At 36.1% G+C, this 8565-nt stretch overlaps 1 long non-coding RNA gene across 1 annotated transcript in view; it reads right to left on the bottom strand.

Annotated features, from left to right (window-relative positions):
• LOC130143632 (uncharacterized) overlaps nucleotides 1–8565 on the bottom strand; it is a 99820-nt gene that overhangs the window by 37805 nt on the left and 53450 nt on the right. The window lies entirely within an intron of this gene.

The following is an 8565-nucleotide window of genomic DNA, read 5'->3' as shown; positions in this document are numbered from 1 at the left end:
GCAGCCCTGCTGCTTGGCCATGGGCCCTGCCAAGCTGGGCCCATATCCCCAGAGACGTGGGGGTAGAACCTAAGCTCCTTAAGTAGATGTGTAAGTGGACCACTGCGATTTGAGGTCTGCTGGCTTGAGTTGTAACATTTTTTTTCTTACTGAGAGCACTATAGTGTCATTTGACATGGAATAAAATACAAAAAATGGCTGACAACTGCTTGTCATAGTAAATTGCCATGTTTTGTACTTCGTCTACCTCTTTGACCTCCAAACTCTGCCTTTGTTGCGTTCAAGTGGCAGACTGCAACCATTACCAACCAGTACTTGCAGCTTTTCAGACGATGTTGCATTTTAGGGGAACAATGTCTAAAACAAAAAGGGATTTGTTCCTCTGTAATGTGATCATTACTGCTTCATGAGACACACAGTTCTCTTGGCGTTCTTTAATGAAATGGAATGGAACGGAACACAACGGAACAGAACCGTTCTCTTAAATAAATACCTATATATATAAATAAATATTAAGACTCCACTGCTTGCTGTGGCCCCCGGCCCGCCCTGCTCCCTGGCTGGGGCAGCGGTGCAGGCCCTGCCCTGCCGCCCCGCCGCCAGCCCCCCGCTCAGCTGTGCCCTTGGGGGCAGCAGGGAGGGGGGGCTGAGCGCTGAGCTGAAATGGGGCTCCCCCACCAGTGGGTCGGGACGGGGGTTGCAGCCTGCCAGGGCCACCAAAGCCTATTAGTCCCCTCGGGATCTTGAGATCTTCTTTTGGGAACACTGCAACGATTGAAATCTCAGGTTGCCACTCTTAAGCTAGCTCAAATACTTCTAGACTATGCTACAAGCTGCAAAGGAGTCAGAAGGAGTCCTAAAGTCAGTTCAGAAATGCCAGAGCCTTCTGTGATACTCAGTTCAATGCCCTATGCTTTCCAAAGGGATAAAAATAGGTTAAAAAATGTTTTGAAGTTATTGGAAACTCCAGTGAACGTCAAAATGTATCACAGGAGTATAGCTTCACTTTCAGGATGCTATGTTAAGAATGGATTATAACTGCTACTGCACATTTTGTCGATTAAAAAAAGAAAAAAAGCCCCAAAACTCTTCTCCTTGCTACCACCTTTAAAAGCCTAAGAGAATCCTGTATCATTAAATATGCCTCTTATTTTAGTTGTATCACTGCTGCTATTGCTTTTCTGTTGAACAACTGCACCGAACTTGGACATTTTAAAAGCATTAATGTTTTGCCCTTTAAAATTATTATCGTTAGAGTGGTATTTCCTACACAGGCGTACTCTAATCACATAGAAAGTCACAGAAAGAAAACCTGCACCAAAGTTATAAAAGATATCAAGAATACGTAGCTTATTAAAGATCCTTTCTAAACTTCAATGACTAGAGAGAGGGGGATGAAAAGCGAAAACTTTCTATTCATTTTCATTTTGGTAGTAATTTGTTATTCACTTTTATGGTTTCTGATCAGGTGTTCATGTCTGCTACAGCTACAGTAAGTTTGCAATAGATGCTGAAGATTACTGAATAATCCAGGATTTTTCTAGGATTTGAAGCTGACTGCAATTGTTTTGGTTTCTGAACATGAGCTGAATCATCTCCAACAGACTGGATTCATGCCCACTGAAAGTCTCTTGAGCTGGTACCAAAGAAGTGCATGCATCTAAAATCTTTTTAAAAATAATTGGTTATGGTTGCATGCAGAATAAACAAAGCAATAGAAGGAATCAAAAACTTACTGAAAAACTTTAATACACACAGTCTAAATTCTTTGTGCAATAAGGCATTAATTAATCCACAGCATCATGAAGGGTGTTAACAAATTTAAAGAGTGGGGAATGGAAGCATATGTTTCAGAACTACCAAGACAGTGAAAACCTAACGGTTATGATAGAGTCTGTGTTTAAGTGGCACTTAGGGGAGCTACCTACACAACAAGAATTTGGTTAGAAAGAAATAGGACTAGTTTCAGATAAATTGCTTTACTGTAATTTAACATATCCAAGTGTTATTCATGTCCATGTTTTCCTGTAAAAAATGGTATCATAAGCACACTTGGTTAGATTTTTAGCAGTTATCAGTAATTAGAAGCACCTTTCTCATTTTGTTGCACATCATTTGTAAAGAATCAAGAAATGTATGGCTATCAACTGAAGAATATATCTTCTCATCATGATTCTATAAAAGATGTTTTTCAATATTGTCATGAATGCTGTTTACATTAATATAGTGCTCTTCAAACAAATACATTAGTAAATACGATTGTATTACTTACTGTTTGAAAGAAACCAGGCAGAACGTTTATAAGTTTTAACTTGCCATGTGAGGAATGCAAGGAACTACAATACAAAATAATGTGAACTTTAAAGACCTACTGAAGAGCTAATGAAACATTTGCTGTCAGCTTTGATTCAGTAAAGAACAACTAAAAACATTTGGCACAAGTGACAGAACCTTCAGAAGACTCTATCCAGAGCAATCTGCAGCAAAGCTTCCTAGTGGTTCAGCCTGGTCACTTTAGATTAGAACCACAACTTAGCTGTTTAATTGCCAGCTGTGGTTGATTTCAATCACATGTAACAATAGTTTAGGGCCTGTATCTGAAAAAGGATTTTGGCCTCTAAATTCTACGTCCAAAAATGCAGTCTGTAATACTGTACTGACTGAGCATCTAGACACTTTTATCCCACTTGAGCCCGTCTGGGACACAGTGAGAAAGTGGAGTTTCTGGGGATGCCTGATCTGCCTCCAGTGAAAATGCAGTTGTGCATTCTTTTTGGTGTAAATTGATCACAGAAGGAAATTCTAGTTAACAAGGTAATTGTCAGAGCACTTGCCTAGGCAACAAGAAACTAGCACCAAAACATCTTACCACCTCAGTACTCCCAATAACTGGATTTCAGAATAGTTCTTTTTTTTTTTTTCCATTTCTTTACTGATAGAATGCATCTTTTTTGTTGTTTTTATACAATTCATTAGGAGAGGATGAGAAATTATACAATCTCTTTGATGCTAATTTTTAATTACATTTACTCAAATTGATCTCAGAATGCACAGAGAGACAAATGTAGTCATTCACTTCCTTGTGTACGTATAATCCCTGTAGGATGAGATTGTTTCTCATAAAGACAGGGAATCTTATGGTTGCCTGATAATCACACATAAATTCTAAAATTCACTGCTAATGGAGCATCACTGTTGCATGTACAGGATCTCTGGGGAAGAAGTCATGGGTTAGGCTAATAGTTTATGCTTTTAATTTATATAAAATGATTTTATTGGAAGGGTGTTACTGAACACCACTAGCACTTTAATAAATGATCTGACTATAACCAGCACAATATTGTTCCTCTCTAGGCTGTCTAGCAGTGTATATCTAGCAGATAATGTTAAATGATTAAAGTTCGTGTACTTACAAATCTTATGCTGAATATGAAAATATTTTCTTTGATGGTAATGTATAAAAAAAACTGTTCCTGGCAGCTGGTCATATACAAATTGTAAAATTGTCTTATTTTAAGTTTTATATGACACCAAATATGTTTTTCCAGCACATAAAATCCATTTCACTATGCTGTGAAATACTAACAATGTAGCATCTGAGACTTTGCACTGTATCATTTTATAAATATTTGCTATGTGAAATTTAGTTCATTTCTGGAAAATTGACTTGAGTTGGGAGGCACTGAAAGCATCAGCTGCATACATTCAATTTTAATGGCATTCTTTGACCCCTAGAATATCTTTAACTGTTGGCAATAAATAAGTGAATTTTACTGTAATAATTTTGCCATATTGTAAATTTCTCTAGTGGCATGGGACCACTACTATTTAACAGGACGGGAGGTATACTGCTAGGTCAGGAAGAGAGTAGACTATGTGAATTAGGTTGCTGGGGGAGGACGTCTACGTTGTCTGTCGAAGGCTTTGCCCTGACATGATGTGTAAGCTATCAGCATGGCATATGTTACATTTCTTACTTTACTGAAAAATGTAAACGGTTACATTAACTTGTAAAGTTTTTCAGATTACTCTGACATATTCTACAAGCAGGAACGAAAGCTCTGTACATTTTTTTAAGGTAACCAAAAGCCTGTCCCATTAAAAGACCTTCTTTTACATTGTTTACAGACTGGGAGAAAAGATGGGAGTTGTATGAAAAATGGTTGCTTGAAGATGTGAAGGAAACAGTAAAGGAAAATATATTTGACAAGGAATCAATGAGCAGGGTAGGAATTTGAGGCTAGCTTGGCAAATCGACTGTAACAAGGAAGTAACTAAGTGGGAACACAAATTGAAGGATAAGCTCAAGCATATTCATGTGACTAAGAAGTGGCAAGGATAGACAGTATTTACTGTTAAAAGAAATCAGAAGAAAAACTGGGATGGAAAGATTGAATACAATGACTGAAGAAAAAACAACCTGGGATAATAAACTGGCAATTGAAAGCAGAAAAAAGATTGTAATGGGAAACTGAGGGATTAGAACAACTACTGCAAAGTTTAACAGTATGGAAGAAAATGGAAGGAAATTACAGGGAAAGAAAGATGACAAAGAGCCAAATGAACCATCCGATGACTACAAAGTAGGCATACATAGCCGATGCTTCTGAATCTTATCCATTCCTCAAATGACTACCAGCATTTATGAAACTCACAGGCTAGAAAATACAATTTCTTAAATATAGGCATACATCTAGGAATCTGTCAGCACCTTAGCATGATTTTATGTTCTCTTTCCAGTGCTGGAACTCTTGTGCTATGCAATTACAGGTTCCCAACCAACAGTACTAGATGATGGCATTCCTATTCTTGCCTTGTTTCCAAAGAAAACTATGGTTATAGTTGCATTGTCCGTCTAACAACTTTTTAACCAACTGGTCAATGTCTACTGATTTTTTCAGGGAGGAAGTGGTCTCACTTTGCTACATATTTTGTGAAGTGCAATGACTGGTTAAGTATACAGACCTTATCAGTGATGTGCTGGAAAAAAAGAAAATAGGAGTCTAGCTGGTGGTAGTGTGCTTGGCTGCGTAGCTCCTGCTCACCAGTGTACACGCAGCTTTGCAGTGTTAAATGTGTTCATTGATTTTCCATGGGGAAGGACGTAGAACTACTGGAATTTCATGGGGCTAACTACAGAATTGAAGGTAACAAAAGGAAGTAGCAAAGAGGCTAGAGATACTGGGGGACCTGAAGGCAGAAACAGGAGTCACGGGACACTAAAGGTAACAGGAAAAAATGAGAAAAGGGCTCCCCAATGTGCAGCAACATTCAATACATTGTTACTTCCAGGCCATGTATTCTGAAGCCAAGTTTCATTGAGTTTCTGCATCACTGAAAGCTAAAATATTTTTTTCTGATTCCCTAAAAATGGTTCACATGTACACTCAAAGCCATACAGTGAATAAATACAGTTAGAAAATCTTAGAACTTGTCTCTTAAACTCAGTTTGTCCTTTTGTACATTTGGCAGTAGATGCCTAGTGAAATTTCCAAAATATATTTGTGCTTCCCAACTACCAAAAGACCTTGGAGACTCAGTTTCTGTTTTTGAAAACATTGTTCGGTTTAATTTCAAAATTCTGTATTCTGTAGATAAGCAAAGAAATACCAATAGTAAAACCATTAAAAGGTTCTCTGCATGATAATGCACTGTACTCCTCATATTACACCTAAGTGCATTCCTCCCCTGCGTAGTGACTAAAATGTTTTAATATTGTTAAAAAACTCTATATGCTCCCATTATAGAACCTGCTAGTTAGGCTTTCTCTAGATTGTTGTGAGGAACCAAGTCTTTCTTGGCAATAGATTAATATTTTTTTACCTGATTTCTTTAGAAAACAGCCAGTGAAATAATTTGCCTCCTTTCATGTGGTTTACAAAGGCCTAAAATAAAACTTAGCAACAGACTGAGTAAAAAAATAAGACAGAAGTACCTATGTCAGTGAAGTGAATGTAGTCAAATAGTTGAGTGCTTTTTTCTTCATTTTCCACAAAATTTTGATTTCATACTTAATAAACTGGTTTTCTAGTTCTTAAATATTGTTTATTTCTTGGCTCCTTCTAAGACTAGTATTACATGGAATGGGCTGCTTGGCAGAAGTTTTCTCCTGTTGTAGTTTATCTCAGAATTCTGGTAACACTTGGGTCTTAGTTAACAGAAAATATGTTTCCCTACAGTTCAGACAAGCAGTACGTAAGTTACAGAAAAATCAGCTCTGTGGTCTCCTGCTGTCCTGACAACCTGTATGGAATTATTCCCAGGAGCTCAGAGTGATTTGTACCAAATTTATTCATTTCAGACCACCACAGAGTGGAATAAATGTTTTTCAACAAAGTATACACACTTAATGCTGTCATAGTCTCCTATGTAAACAACAACTGATTTGTTCAAGTATTACTTTGCACTGACTGTGCAGTGGTCACATTAAACATCTTTCCTCACAAATTATATAACTCACATCTGGTGCCTCGACCTTGGGATCTCTGCCATGTACTGCTATATCCTATCATTGCTTTTTTGGCAGAAACCTTTTCGTCTACCAGCTTTCAAACTTCAATGCATACTTTTTGCATGTTGTGATAAATACACGCTTTAATTCCTGCCTTGTGCCAAGGTCAGAGACAAACAATTCACTGTTGCTCTGGTTTTGACATCTCTTTAAAGACTTAGTAATACAATTCAGCACTAATCACGTTTCTGTCCTTTGCAGGGCATCCATGAAAAGTTTTGGAAACTAAACTTAAATGAAATATGTTGGTTTTTTACAGTTAGGAATATTACTGAATATAGCAGCTTGTATAAATTCTATTTATAACCCAAGAGAAGCGTTTCAATTTCTGAACAGAGTGTTTTAGACTTATATTTACCCAGTCCAATAATAGTAAATGTAAAAATGCAAATAGCTGTGTAAGGCACTGGAGAGTATTAGCTACCTTTTTATTTTAAATTATCATCATTTAATTGTTTCATAATTTTTTCTGCTAAAATATGTCAAAATATATATTTATCAGTTAAGAGACTATAAATTTTTACAGTTAAGTGTTCAATAAGACTCCTATTAAATTCAACAATTCTCATGAGCCGACATTAAACATTTACTTATTTTTCTGGATCAGAGTCTTGATAGTAGTGATCATGTCCTAGAGTAACATTAGAAATGGATATAGAGATTAAAATATGTGAGATGACTTTCAGCCAAAAGCTTTAGGAGATCAGTGACACACTTGTCAAAATATGCTGATGCTTTTTTTAAAGTGTGGAAGTTTTGTATGTCCATGCTCACTAAGGTTTTACTCTGATAAACTGTAAAAGTTGTCAGATGTGAATTTCCAAAAGCTATTATTGTGAAACGTTTCCTTTTTAGGGTAAAATAAATAAAGTTTTGCCAGTGGAAGCGTTAGAGAAATTTTACAGTGGAATCTTGGAAGTGTCAAAATAAATTATTTGAAAATGAAAAGCTTTTATTTGACCAATTCAGCAAAGTATGATGACTCAGTTGCATTGTTTGAGGAGCTGTAATATCCTGTGCCCCCTTACAACTGCTTTATTTTTGAAAAACAGACTATGTTAAATTATCTGGTGCAGCTGGAGCAAGCAATACATCACAAAGCTCAATACCCAGGCTAAATAATTAGCAGCAGTACAGACCAAATGTCAACTCCCACAGCTTATTCAGTAGTTTGGGTAAACAAACAAGATGGGTGGAAATAATACATTTCACTTCATTTTAATAAACTGTGTAGAACCATGCTTCTCTGATCAAAATTAAATACTTCAGTTTTTTTTCTGAACAGAAAAAAATGATTTTGAAGAAACAGGCACTCAGCTAAGAAAAAAAAAGAAAACATCAAAAAAGCCAGGAAAAATAGGAACTACTTTTGTTATATCCAATCTTTCCCCTTACCTAAGCTACATAACACTAATGTTTGAAAATTAAAATTACAATTCTACCATTATTTAGAAGAGAAAACAAGTCGTATCTTGATACCTCAATGCAGTAAGAAAACTGGTAGTGTTATTAAACACTTATATTACCTTATCATCTAATGATATCCACATACTGCCAAAAGACCCAAAACAGCTAAAATACACACAAAAAAAACCTTTGCTAGAGAAGTATAGAAGCTTTCATAAACTTTATTCAGGGATATAATCCAAGAACTCTTTTATAAATCCAGATTATAAAAATCAATCATATTATTTTGGTAACTGGCAAAATAGACATTGCAACAGTACCTACCAATTAAACAATAAATTGTTCTAATAATATGTTCATACATGCTTGGAGCTTCAAGTTTAAGACATTAACAGACTTCTTATTCATTTCCATTTGGAAACCAGTACTTACCTTTCCCTGTTTCCTGTCTTGAACTGAGAGAAAGCCCTGCTAAAATATGAAACATAGTTTGGCAAATGAGCCCAGGGCAGTTTGAAGGCTGTGAGACTTCATCTTGAGAATGAATTAAGATATTGTATTATTTCTAATTCACTGAGATTAATAAAAAATTGTATACTACTACTCTACTGTATAATAGTAAATAAAGTGTGAGTTTTAGATTAAAA

This window comes from Falco biarmicus, chromosome 1 (assembly GCF_023638135.1).
Source record: "Falco biarmicus isolate bFalBia1 chromosome 1, bFalBia1.pri, whole genome shotgun sequence".
Taxonomy (NCBI): domain Eukaryota; kingdom Metazoa; phylum Chordata; class Aves; order Falconiformes; family Falconidae; genus Falco; species Falco biarmicus.
The sequence above is the reverse complement of the archived record's forward strand: the minus strand, read 5'-3'. Positions and strand labels throughout refer to the sequence as shown.